At 36.1% G+C, this 14,630-nt stretch overlaps 1 protein-coding gene across 2 annotated transcripts in view; it reads left to right on the forward strand.

Annotated features, from left to right (window-relative positions):
* The window catches only part of CDH9 (cadherin 9), a 106,184-nt gene that overhangs the window by 17,475 nt on the left and 74,079 nt on the right, over positions 1–14,630 (forward strand). The gene's annotated exons all lie outside the window — the stretch shown is intronic.

The following is a 14,630-nucleotide window of genomic DNA, read 5'->3' on the forward strand; positions in this document are numbered from 1 at the left end:
CAAAGAAATCAAGTGTGTTTTGCAAATACTTACATCAATCTCTGTTCTTTGATAGTTTAATTTATTTTTACCTATTTATTTATTTATTCAGTTTTGTAAGGTGGGAAATTAGTACAGAGAGATTAAACTTGTCTGTAAATTTGAACATAAGCACCTGGTGGAATCAAGAACAAGATGCATGACTCCAACTTTATGACAAGATATTTTTCTATTGTTTAAACATATTTATCTTATTATAACCTTTTCAATCAACTCAAAAAAAAAAAAACAATTAGGATGCATTATCTACTCCTGAATATTGCTTATTCATTTTAAAACAATAACAATAACAAAAACCTCAGAGCTAGCATCATCTTCAAGAACAATTAAGAAAAAGAACTAAAAGAATGTAAGCAGTTTCATCATCGCATAAAGTGAAAAGATATAGTACAATGCTATGGCTCCCTCTTTTGGATAGCACATATCTTCATAAGAAAAATCATGTCAAAAAAAAAGAAAAAAAACCACTTTATCTCCCTATTCAGCCCACCCCAATTCTTCTTAACAGTGGCAAATGCACACAATAAAACAACTTTTTGTAAGTTTATTGTAAAACACCATTATATTGCATATATTTATATATGTAATATATGCAATATATATTACATATATGGAATCTATACATTCCATAAAAATAGATATGCATTTCCCAGCTAGGGAAAACTGTAACTAAAATATTTTTGAAATATGTTAAACATTAGTCCATTAAGTACCTATAAAAATGAAACATAAAATTCTTACATGGTTTATTCCTTATTTTAGTGGTGCTATTAATAGAAAATGAGGGAGAACGGTAAACAAAAGAAAGCTCTTCAGATAGCTAACACTCTACATAAGTGATCAGAAGGGAACAAATTTTGTTCCTTTGTTATTATTATTTCATTAAGAACTTTGAGTCAAAAATAAAATGAACTATCATTGATTTGCTTTTTTTAAAATTTCATCAATACCGTGACTTAGTTGAAAGTCCACTGGATTATATGCATTGGCTTCAGGAAATTCTGAAACATATCCTTGAAAAATTAAAAGGCATGTAACTGTTCCAGAAGAATACAAATAAATAAATAAATAAATAAATAAATATAGTAAATAAATAAATAATAGTAATTCTTGTAAAATAAGGGTGATTTATTAGAGGGGAAAGGTGGGGAAAAAGTAAAGCTGTTAAAAGGTATCAATGAATGCAATATAATAAATCCTTTTACGATTTAAGATTTTTTCCTGCTGTAAGACTAGTAATCTAGCAATGTAGGCATAGTTATATTTCATTCTGAATTTGGATTTTACTTGTCAAAGTATTGGTGTTACTCTTCTACTTTAATATCTGGGCATAATTCCATTCAATTTTCTCCATGTCTCCATGTATGCCACACTGAGTCATCTAGAAATAGAATTTCTGGCAAAAAGTGTTTATGAAAAATTCAATAGCGTTATTCAATGACTTCTTCTCTGTCAGCTAGAAGAGAGATTCATACTCCTTCCTATTGCTTTCTTATTACCCTTATATAAAAATATGGACATCGAGTCAGGGGTATGTCAATGAATTATTCTACAGAGTTTGTTTAGCTTTTTCTATTACTAAAATTAGTCATTCCTCAACATTCATTAAGATGTTGGGATAAGCAATTAAAAATGAATTAGTAATTTCAAATTGTTACATTATGTTGTCCCTCTTAAATATGCCATTGCAGCATATTTTCCCTTCACAGTATCCAGAATTAACCTGACGAAAGAGCTGTGCTAATACAGCAATTGCATTTGACAATGCAGGATCATTATTGTTCATTCTATATATTAGTAGCATTTACTGTTTATTATAAAATCAACACTGTAGTAACCAGATTTAGATCATAAAGACTGGTCATAAAGTGACCAGTCTCCATGAAAAAAAAAAACAGGCAATTTAGCTTTCTTTATTGAGAGTAGCAATGAAACCAGCAGCCATGCTACTACAAAGTGACATCAAAATTTGCTGCTATAACGATTGCAGAATCACAAATGTAAAAAGAATGGGTAGAAATGCATTTGTAGGCAGCATAACCTTGTTTCTACTGTATCTACTCGCAGATAAAGAAAAATTTTCCAAAAAAAAATTGCCTGACATAGGCATCCCTGAAGGTCACCTATGCACTTTCTTTTTTCCTAATATGTAATTGTGATAATTTGTTTTCTATGAAGCCAGAACTGTCTTACCAGTATGGGATTCAAGCACAGCATATTGGGTTCCTCATATATTTCTTCCTTTGTCTTCTAGAAATCTAAGAAGGAAGGGAGAAAGTCATGGGTATTGAAGTTTATGGGAAAAATAAGATTTGAAGATTAATTATACCCAGCTATTTGAGGCAAAGCACCTGTACAAGAGCAGATGACATTACCTTATGCCTTCCAAATGCTTTGCTATATCAACTGTTTTCAGACATATTTCAACTGTTGTGGTTCTTGTTTTTTTTTTTTTTGTTTGTTTGTTTGTTTGTTTGTTTTTCACTCCGTAACTAGAATCATATACATGGTTTCATGCAGTTATATCTTTCATATAATACTGAGTTTTACCATGAAAAGGGCAAAAAGAGTGAGTAATTCTAGAATGTTATCTAAAATTACTATATACGTTTTCAATTAATTCAAATAAATCACATGAAAATCTGCAAGTTCTGGGAATTAATAATAAGATATTTTTAACACTCAAGTATGGTTCAAGATTTACCAGGAAACATATCACATAATTTGAAAGATAGCTGGTATAAACTAGTTTCTGTCTCTGGTTTCCAGAAACAAAGTAACCAAACAGTCAAACAGTTCGTTATCAGCAATAACAACTGCCATCTGATCAGATTAAAAGATTAAAAGATTAAACACATATGCATATGACATATTTTCCCATCTTTAGACTAAATCCCAGATGGATCTGTAGTCTTTTGAAATTGCCTATCACAACAGCAACAATAAACTATACACAAACTTTGCACTAATGGTACAAATTTGAAGAGGTCAAATTCAAAAAATACTATAGAAAGTCTTAAAATTCTAAAAAAAAAAAAAAGTTTTATTTTGGAATGAAAAGTAAAGACTACTTTAGAAATATTTTCTAAAGGGAAAAATAATAAAACTAGCAACAAACTTAACAGAAAAAAATGATAGAAAAAAAAAAAAAAAGGACCAATAGATTATTTTTTACAGGATTTGTTTCCCCAAAGGGCTTTAAAACTTTAAGTAACATAAATTTCGCTATGAACTTGAGAATGAAAGCCAAAATCTGAGTTACTGATCAAAGTTCTTGTTGCTCTGTTAGGTATTCTCTGTAGGCATCAGGATAAGCTTAACTGACCACATCTAGAGTGCTATCTCTTTGGAAAGCTATGTTGGGTCTGTCTGAGCTGGAGTCACCTTTTCCCTGCAGCAGCCCACACAGTGCTGTGCTCTGCACTCGTAGCTGGAACAGCACTGATATCACTCCAGTGTTGTGTCTATTGCTGCATAGTGCTGGCACAGCATCAGGACTCCTTCCAAGCCCCCAAGAGCCAGCAGGCTGGGGGTGGGCAAGTGATGGGGAGGGGACATTGCCAGCGCAGCTGACCTAAACCAACCAAAGGGATATTCCATAACACCTGATGTCACACTCAGCAATAAAAAGGGGGGCTCTCATGGGGGAGGGGGCTGTTCCTCTTGAACAACCACTACGCATTTTGAGGCCCTGCTTCCAAATGTGGCCAAACATCGGTCGTTGATGGGAAGTAGAGAATAATTTTTTCCCTCTCTCTGTGCTTCTGCGCGGACTCACTGTTTCTGTGGTTTCTTTTTCTCCCCATTCCCTTTCTCTTTAATTAAACCTTTCTCATCTCAAACCTCGAGTTCTTTGTGTTGTATTTTCTCCACCTTCCTTTCTGAGGAGAGGGGGAGTGAGAGAGTGGTTGTGGTGGAGCTCTGCTGCCCACCTGAGTAAAACCACCACAACCCCTTAGGAAACAAATAGCAGAAAGGGTCTCCCCTACAATAATAAAATAGACACCCAGCATCCATTGCCATGTATCTGTGGAATGCCATTTCTATTGTTTCATCAGATAATATTTTTTTAAAAAACTGCTCTAATTAAAAGCTTAAAAATGTGTGTTTGGGAAGTTCCCTGAAAAACTTTATCAAAAGTTCCATGCTTGTGACTATCCACTGTTCTGTGGTTCCTTTTTCACAGTTAGCCGCTCTCTCAGGAGAAAACTGAAAGTGTTATAATGTCTTACATGTAAGAAGGAAATATCAGATTGTTTTCACTTTCTCTCTTTTTCCTCTTCCTTCCTGCCTTCCTTCCTTCCTTCCTTCCTTCCTTCCTTCCTTCCTTCCTTCCTTCCTTCCTTCCTTTTTCCCTTCTTCCCTTCATTTTTCCCTTCCTTCTTTCTTTCCCTCTTTCCCTCTTTCTTTCTTTCTTGTTTGTCTATTTAACTAGGGACTCATCGGAAAATCTAATTTCAGTACAGTGGGATTTCAAATGGTATTGAATGGCAGAAACTTCATGGCTACCATCAAGAATTTCAAAAGATCTATGTTGAGACTACTGAAATATTCATTACTTTTTGTAACCTTGTACCTCAACTTCCTTGATACTTGAGGGTTTCAAAGTGTCAAATATAATGCCAACTTAAAAAAAAATATATATAAATCCGTTCTAATAGGGACAAAGACATATCAGTTGATTATTAACAACTCTTATAAAGGATATGATTGGTGGATACATGACATAGTGCTGGAAAGTCAGTATAGATTTTTTGGAAAGGGAAGTCCAGCTTCACAGATTCATTGGAGTTCTCTGAAAGAGTTGCCAAGCATATGAATAATCATGACCTCTTTGATCTTATCTAGTGCTTCTAGAAGGTTTTTGACACAGTCAGTCACCAAAGGCTCTTAAACAACCATGAACTGGAAGTGAAGGTCATACATGTATATCAGTAATAGATTAAATGACAGGAATCAGCAGGAAGAAGTAAATTATAGATTTTAACACTGAAATCAGGTCTGTTGCAGTGTTACACAGGGTTCCATAGTGGGGCCAGCACTGTTCAACATACAAATAAAACAGTTCTGAATATCAAGGTGAAAAAATCTGCAAGAGACATTCAGCATAATAAAGCTGAAGGACCTTTGCAAAGGCTTGTGAAAGGATCTTATAGCTATGACTATAATAACATAATTCACATGGCAAGAAAATTGTCTTTTATCATGTAATTGTCCATACCTTCTCATTGTTAGCACAGTCCCTAACATCACTGTACCAACTGGTAGCCTCCCACAAGATTCTTAGCTGTGTTTGAAACCAAATAAGACCAAGAGACCAATAAGACCAAGTCTTATTTCTTATAGATGATAAGGACAAAATAGACATTCCAGCCTTGCCATGCCAACCAGTCTCTACCTTGCAGCAGTTTAATAATTGGAGTAGTTTGCTGGTAAAGTTGTTAGCCTATGCAATACAATGACTGGACATCAAAATGATGGATGATGAATTTACAATGAAATTACAAAGTTATGTAAAGCCCTGTAAATGGTAAAACCCAGAACTTACTCTTAAAATAACTGTCTAGCTACTGCTGAGAATAACACCTGAATGTAACATTAGATAGCACCATGATATTAGCCCAGAGCTCTGCAGCAATCAAAAGAAGCAAACAATGTTATGTGTCATGATGAAACTAAATAAAGAATGTGACTGAGTGATTGTCTATACATTCATGAACCTCCTGCAGCTTGAATACTGTAAAAAAGGGTACCCTTTGACCTCAAAAGATGCATCATAAAACTGAAAGAGATTCAGAGGAGGGCTACAGGTGCAAGCAAAAGTATGGCTTGGCTTCCAAACAAGGAATGAGTAAGCTGGCAGTTCCAGAACTGTTCATCTTTGAAAAGAGACAACTGAATAATAATTTGATACAGGTCAATGCATTCATCAATGGCAAAGAGAAGGAGGAGAAAATGATTATTTACTGTGGCTTCCAATGACAGGACTAGTTCTCTAATGAAGCTGTCAGGTATGATAAGGAGTTAGTTCTTCTCACAACAGATTGTTAAACTATGAGTCTGTTTTCTGTGGGATGTTGCATCTCCTCAAATCTAGGTGGTTTCAAAGCAGAGGTGGAGAAATCTATGACAAAGAGAATTTATTGAGGATTACTAAATACCTAATATTTAGAGACTAGGAAAACACACAGAGAAAAATCCTTATATGCTTCCTATTCTTCTCCATGCTTTCATACTACCATGGATGTTCATCATGGTTGTTGAAGAAGAAATCTTGGACTAACGGGGTGCTAAGAGAATAAACAACACTTTTTTTTTTTTTTTTTAAGCGTTGCTGAGAATTTTCTCATGTTTTGCGTTTACCTTTCATTAACAAAGTTGAATGAGAAGCAAATGAAAAAGGTTTATTTGCTTATTTTTTTTTCTTTATTTTAAAAGAGGTGATTTTTTGTAAGAATGAGATTCAAACCTAGAAAAAAAGAAAAAGAAAAAGTAAAGTTATCATATGTAACATTTCTGAGATCTCTATTACTCCTCTAAGTTGTGGAATTATACTCAAAGGTACTGGAGTGTGTTTATTATGGAAATCCAGGCTGAAGCTGTGTCAGACTCCTTTCAGATAAATTGATATAACAAATGGACAAAGTGATATTAAACCTATGCGTTATTTCTGTCCACAAATTCCTGTGATTGCAAGAGGCCTGCTCAGCTAAGAGGATGACATTTTTCTTGATTTCATACTCTCCTTGGAGATAGCAGAAGGGTATAAAGGGGGTTGAGCTCTGATAAAATGACAGCATTCAGCAGCTGCTCAGTTTGCTCAGAAAGAAACAACAACAGGCTGCTATTACCAGTCCAAATCTGTTAACTACCTCTAATTGGTCAGCAACTTAATTTTTTCTAGTTCAGAGAAGTGAACATATATTCCCTTGCAAGAAGTAATTACATCTGATCTTCACTATCCTTCTGTATAGGAACAAGGTTTCTAATGACTCAAATATACATGAGTCAAAAAGGAGAATGGGAGAGATTAGTGTTTAAAAATAAATAAATAAATAAAAATTATATATATGGGAAATGCTATCTTGAAGGTATTTATTCTTTATTCCAAGAACTTCTAGCTTGTTACAGCCTCTTGGGCCATTATACAGGTTTTAGTTTCAGAAAATGCAGCTATGTGCTATGCTGTGGAGATATGCAGAGGTAGGACATGGAATCTCAGACTGCTTCATTAGGACCTAACTGTGTGACTGGAGTAGACTGCTGAGTAATAAGCATCAAGAAAGAGGCATTTGGCAAAACGTGCAGTCCCAGTTATCTGGAGAACTGGTAAGTACGTCCCATTATTAACAGTGCTGCCATAGGTGAATCTCATCTGCATCATGCAGAGAGACTGATTAGAATTGATGTGTCTGGAAAACAGGGGCCCAAACCTCCAGATACTGCTTTGTTCTGTGTCTGGCAGATAGAAGGTTACGTTGCTTATGGAAAAAAATGCCTTAAATAGTGCAGGATGTCAATACCAAAGTGAAGATAAATGGTCTATGAATGACAGAACTTGTGTTGAATAAATAGACAATTCCAAAAGGAAAGCAGAGATAAGAATTTTGCTTTGATGACAGCATTTATTTTTCCTTCTGTCTCTGAAGGCTACTCTTTAAAAATCATGAATATGTTGCATTTGTAAATAAGGTGTGGTATAAAAACATATAATGCAGCTTCATTATATGATAAGAGTGAAATGTGTTCCCTGTGGAGAAAAATCGATACTAAAGATCAAAGGAAGATCTTCAAAAGGCCTAGCATAAAGGGTTTACAAGTGTTACATTTCTTAGTTCCCCTCATGTTGATGAAAAGCAGATCCTGTAAAAAGGATCATTATTGGAGAAAAAGGGTCTTCTTCTCTCTCTCTCTTTTTTTTTTTTTTTTAATGTGAAAATACACATTTTGCTTTTGTAATCCAGTGAGCTGCTGCCTCAGGAGTAGATATTTTTTAAGTCTTTTTTCAGCCTGATTGAATACCATTGCTCAGAAGTAAGAGACACATGATATAGGATGGGTCAGAAATGCTGCAGGCTTATTTCACTAACTGACAGGAGGATGGGTGGGGAGAAATAGGCCAGAAACTGTTTCATATGCACCTCAGAAGGGACTTGCTCCAGAGAAGGGCAGATGGTATTTTCACCGCCCAGGGAGAGTTGCTTTAACTCGCAGCTGTGTCTCTGCATGAATCTTTGCCAGTGGGAATTGTCCAGACACGAATCAACATGTTCTCCTGCCAGATCTACCCACTTGTAGGACTGGCATTACTCACTGTGCTGTAGAGAGGGTGGCTCAAGCCTGGGTTGAACTCGGACCAGAGTCTCCAATGTATATGCCCAAGAGGCTGGCAAAACTTTAAAATAAATGCTCTCTATCACAGGAATATAAATGTTTATTATAATGCACCTACAATCCATAGATTCATTTGCCTAAAGACATTAATTCAACAGCCATTCCAATATAAATTGCTACTAGTTCACGTTCCCTACAACTTTATTTATATTTGTGCGAGTCCTTGATTTGCATAGCTAAGAGAACCCACACCGGTGTCCCAGGAGTAAAAAAGTGTCTTCAGCTGTTCCCTTGTGAAATTTTTAGCTGAGTTTGTCTCCATCATGTAAACAGCTGAATGGATCAACAACCCCCCCAAAAAAAAGGCTGGGCAAAAAAGCAATTCCAAAACTCAGCTCCAAAAGGTTTGCAGTGGCAGTTGCTGCGTGGGGATTTTTTCTTTTTTTTTTAGTAAGACTCTAATTTCTGCATCTGTGTGTGATCTGAGTATTCAAGGAACGGGTGTTCATCAGTTGAGGATCTGTCCCTTACGTACTTGGGATCCCTCATAAGATACTTCAGCTTTCTGAGAAATAAATGAAAACACTTGATTCTCATGGGTAGAGTGCCAGGAGTTCATAGTCAATATGCACATTGGCTGTTTTCTTTTCATCCTTCTAATGTTGCCCTCAACCCCATCTTTACCTATGAAGAAAACCCATCTTTACTTATGAAGAGGGAAGAGGAAAGGAAAAATTAGGAAGATTAAAACAAAAAGAGCTTTTTTAAAAGTCAGCTGTCAATGATACATCTACACTCTGTATTCATTTTTGTAGGTTCAGTGCACTCAGAGAACATTTGAGCGCTGCAGTTGGAGGGAGGGCATGTATCTGTGCTTTTTTTAATTAGTCAGAAGAGCAATAGAAGTGAACCTAAAGTGGCATGGATCTAGCCTCTAGCTAAGTCTTGATACTATTGGTGCAGTTTCTTGTATAGCCTGCATTACTACAGCTTCACTGCTCTTAGTATTCAGGCTCGGTAGATTAAAGCTATATTCAGATATTTTGCTTGCAGAAGAAACACAGCCAAAGTCAAGGAAACCACCCCCATGCGTGCAGGTTACAGAAGATTTACACTTAAATACATATTTTAGTTTTACAAATTGTATGGCTCACCATGAACATCAGTTGCATCCTTTCTATTTAAAGACTGGAGAGAGCAATATGAAATACTGCTGCAGTTAACTCTGCTATTTTTAGATATAAACGAGCACTGCAGCCTCTGTCTTTAAAAACAGAATTTTACTTCACTATTAACAAATGATACAAACGAGTGTGGGATACATCATCAAGTTGCTGAAGGTTAGCATTTCTTCATGTCATGCTTGTGAGTGACTGTGCTGCACTAATTAAAAACATTGCCATGGCAATTGCTATAGAAACATTTAAATTGGCATCATTGCTAACGAATCCTTGCTATTGATCCCAGCAGGGCTTATTTCACAGTACACCTGAAGAATCTAAATAGAATATTTAACTTTAGAACTTTTAAAAGATACATTTTTTTTTCAGTTGCTAATGTGCTCAGTAGAATCATGTCTTTCATACAGACATAATTCATTTATCTGGAACACTTGTAGGATTCTGATATCAGAGTCCTTACTCCAAGGAGAGACTGTAATGATTTTAGGCAGCCACCATGGATCCCTCAAAATGTAAAAATCAAATCCATTCAGATTTTCTGATTTTTAAAGTGGTGAAAGAATGAAATTTCTCCACAATCTGGAGCATTAAAATATTTAATATAAAATTAGACCATCTTAAAGAAGTTTTCAATGCACCTATGAAGAAAAATATTTTTCCATTGTTTAACAAGAACAATAAATTGACTGTTGAACAGTGTAAATAGTGGAAGCAGAGGTGAATTAAGAGATATAGCATATATAATTTAAATCAGTTACCGAGAACAAAAAACATTAAAATTCTGTTCTCTATTTTCAGACCTAACATCTTTGTTAGAAGAAATCAACTGAAATTTTTGCCATAATGTTTAGCAGGTCCAGACTCGTTCAGCCTAGTAAATCTCTCTTTACAGCTAGAACATCCTACTACTGTAAAAATCAAAAACAGGAAATAATGAGAAATATTATTATTATTTTTTTTTTCAGTCATTCCAAAAGCAGGCTTTTGTCCTCCTCATGAAGTCCTTCTGCTAATTAGAAAGGCAATCAGTAGAGGGCAGCACTACACAGAAAAACATACATTTTGAACAGTCTCAACAGGCTGGGACAAAATACCAGAACCTAGATACTATCCTAGGAGAAAACTCTGTTAAAAGATTGGTATTTGCAAAGAAATAATTGCTTATAGTGGGCTCAAAGCATCTGTACACAGCACATTGTTGTCCTTTGGACAGGTGCTTTTACTTTTCCAGACAACGTCAGAATCCTTAGTTTCAGCATTAAACTACGCTTGCCAAGTCTTCTGAACACATCTCCTGATCCACTTGAACAGCTGATTACCTGGTGAGATATGTAAGCCAACGAGTACTTTTAAGTATTTCTTTGGCTACAGAGAAAGGAGTAGTATAAGCATCTCATGCATTTGAATAAGTACAACAAATAGGTTTTGGAAAGAAAGGGATGGGGAGAATTTGGGGAGATGACAAATGTTTAATTTTGAAATAGTGAAAGGAAACATTTGAAATTTTCATTTCTATTTCCATCAAAATAAAATTTCCAACAAAACCAAATATGCAATCACACATCTCTAAATGACCCCATGAAATTAAACTGGTGTTCCCTTCCACTAGTATTGTATTTAAAAAATAATAAAAATAAAACAAACTAAATCATCTTTTAGATTTTTCTAATTTTTTAAATGACAACTTTGGTAGAGAAAACTGTTTGTTGTTTTTTGATAACTTAGTAGTCTTTTAAGCCTTACTGGTTTTATAAAATATATATTTTAGGTTTTCAGTAGTTACGTAGATTCACTATGTAGTAAAATATACATGTAGCTGTCACAGATCTCTTTCTATGCAGAAGAGCTGATGTATTCCAAGAAATCGGAGAAATTAATCAGTAGTGATTTAAATACATAAAACCATAAAGTTTAGCTAAGTTGCAACATTAGTCATATCTAAAGCAAAAGCAATCAAATTCAAAATTATATCAATATGAGTATTTGCACGTTTTTTACTTCAGAATGTATACAAGATGAATTCTTGGACTACAGGCCAACAAGCAAGTAATATAATGCAACCCTGATAGAGCAAGCACAGCTCGAGTACACATCAAGCAAGATTTTTCAGGAGAAGACAGGAGACTAGAGCCATTTTGCAAAATAGAAGATCTGCCTTTTGAGTGCAGTATTTTCAAATGTTGCTCCTGTTTCTATTTACTTTACTTCCATTCTATATCTCAACCAGGTATTCACAAAGTCTGAAGAGGCCCAGGAATCTGCTTCTGATGAGATTACCATTTTTTATGTGCTACATAGATAAATAGGTTTATTAAGTGCTACTTCAGCCTATACTCAATCATTTGGGATATTATAATAACCAAATTTAGGTTAAAATCAGGATAAAAGATTGGACTTGTTATTTTTGTTCTGATGGTTTTGGTTTTTAGCTTTTATGTATATACACATAAATCTCTTCTGATTTTTATCTAGTAAGCTTGAAACACAAGGTAATGTCATCATGTATATGACGTGTTTAGCATTGAACAACAACAAACATTACTGACATTGAATTAGCCACAGGAGGGTTCTCCTTTGGTCCCATGTACACAACAGGAATATACTGAGCTTTAAAAAGGAAAAAACAAGATTTTTATTATACCTACAGAATTCAAAGAAAACACATCCACTAATGTATTTCAATATCTACATAATGCATTACTTTATGCAAATAGAGTTAATTTACTTTGTGCTTTGATTCCTCGATTAAAGTGAAGTAATAGACATTTCTTCTGCATTATATCTATGATCTTCTACATAAATTTGTCACCTATTAAATTGTAGATTTATTGTTTTTGAACACAATGTTAGAAAGAGATAAATATTCCAAGCCCTCACTTCATGCTTAGATGAAACCCTGTTTGAAGTTGCTAAATGCTAAGACTTTGATCCTTCCTTAGGACTGCTAGTTAAGATCCTAAGACCATACAGAATATCATAATTTTAAGGAGAACTCCACACAGGGGCACAATTCAATCTATGTAATTATTAAGGTATTTAGAGGTATTTAACAATTCACAAAATGTTTTCCATTAAACACTTTACTTTCTCAACTGAACAATGACTTTCACCAATAGCATCTTATTTCCATAAATTTCCACCTTTTTATATAGAAACACACACACACAAAGTAAAAGTAGCTTCTGGTAAGGTTGGGTTTTGGGAGAAAGCAGGATAGGGATGTACGTGATTGTGGTAGTTTTACTTGGGTGGGCACCTGAGCCACAACCGCTCTCTCACTCCCCTTCCTCAAAGAAGAATGGGGAGAAAATACATTGAAAAGGGATCAAGGGTTAAGAAGGAAGAGGAGATCGAGCAGCAATTATCGTGACGGGCAAAACAGACTCAACATAGGGAGATAGTAAGATTTATTGCATATTACGAACAAGCTAGAGAAGTGAGAAACAAAGGAAAGAAGCCAAAAGCACCTTCCTCCCCATCCACCCTCTTCCACCTCCTCCCCCCTGAGCGGCACAAGGGGACGGGGGAATGGGGGTTATGGTCAGTCTACAGCACTTCTCTGCCGCTCCTTCTCGGTCACTCTCGTCCCCTGCGCTGTGGGGTCCCACCCACGGGATGCAGTCCTTGACGAACTGATCCGGCGTGGGCTTCCCACAGGCAGCAGCTCTTCCAGAACTGCTCCAGATATGGGTCCGTACCACGGGGTCCATCCCTCAGGAGCAAACTGCTCCAACCTGGCTCCCCCACGGGCAGCAGCTCCTGCCAGGTCACTTGCTCCTGCGTGGTCTCCTCTCCACAGGCTACAGGCCCGGAATCTGCTCCGGCAGGGGTCTTCCACAGGCGGCAGCCTCCATCGGTGCAGAGCCACCTGCTCCACCGTGGTCTCCTCCACGGGCTGCAGCGTGGAGCCCTGCTCCACCGTGGTACTCCATGGGCTGCAGGGGGACATCCTGCTTCACCATGGTCCTCACCACAGGCCGCAGGGGACTTCTGCTCCGGCGCCTGGAGCACCTCTCCCCCTCCTTCTTCACTGACCTTGGTGCCTGCAAGGCTGTTCCTCACTCCTCTCACTCTCCCAGCTTCTGCGTGGCGCAGTATTTTTTTTCCCTGTCTTAAATATGCTCTCACAGAGGCGCAAAACAACATCGCTTATTGGCTTATCTCTGGTCAGCAATGGGGTCCTTAACAAACATGGGGCAGCTCCTAGATCCTTCTCCCTGCTACCAAAACCTTGCCACGTAAAACCACTACAGTGATTTTTTATTATTTATTTATTTTATTTTTAAAATTCATATATTCAATATGCTAACATTTCTTGGTGTTATGCTCCTGTTTGTTACTATCACTTTTCACGGACCAGCTTCCCAAAGTAAGCTATACTTTTGCAGCTGAACTGTTTTCTTAGGTTTTCTGTAATACACAGCAGGACAGCTAATATCCTAAAACAAAAGCAGGCTTCACAGGTAACCTAAGTTATGGAAAAAACTGAGACATCAGGCATCTCACTTGCACTGCCAAATCAAGAGTATGGCTTTTCCAAAAACAAAACAAAACAAAAAAAAAAAAAAAAAAAAGAAAGAAAACACACTTTGGTTTGGATTAAATGTTATTTACAAACTTCTACAGAAAAAAAAATATAAATCAGTGTCAGTTTCAGAAATAATAATAATAATGCATGTCATGAATTTTCTCATTCATTCCAGAGAGGGAAAAATAAAATACACTTCAAATGCACTATAGTGTCCCCAAAGCAGACTTTTGTAAACCCCAGCAGTATTCCTATGAAAAGAAACTTATCTAAATAATCTGTTGTATCTGTTGAAGGCATCAATAATGCTTTAAATTTCATTTTCTGTCATGAGCTCCTTTGTGCAGAAAATAAGATGCATTCATATTTCTTATTAATCATGAAATAACATAAAATAAATATTTGCAGAAACTTCTGAACAGATAGCAAGTTAGCAAGATAGCAAGATAGCTCAGACTGAGCTGGCAGAGATTAGGTGGGAAGATTTCTGACCTTCATTATCTCAGGATGTAGCTGATAGCTAAAGGTTTCTGATCAAGAAGTATTTT

The sequence above is a fragment of the Anas platyrhynchos genome, chromosome 2, assembly GCF_047663525.1.
Source record: "Anas platyrhynchos isolate ZD024472 breed Pekin duck chromosome 2, IASCAAS_PekinDuck_T2T, whole genome shotgun sequence".
NCBI classification, from domain to species: domain Eukaryota; kingdom Metazoa; phylum Chordata; class Aves; order Anseriformes; family Anatidae; genus Anas; species Anas platyrhynchos.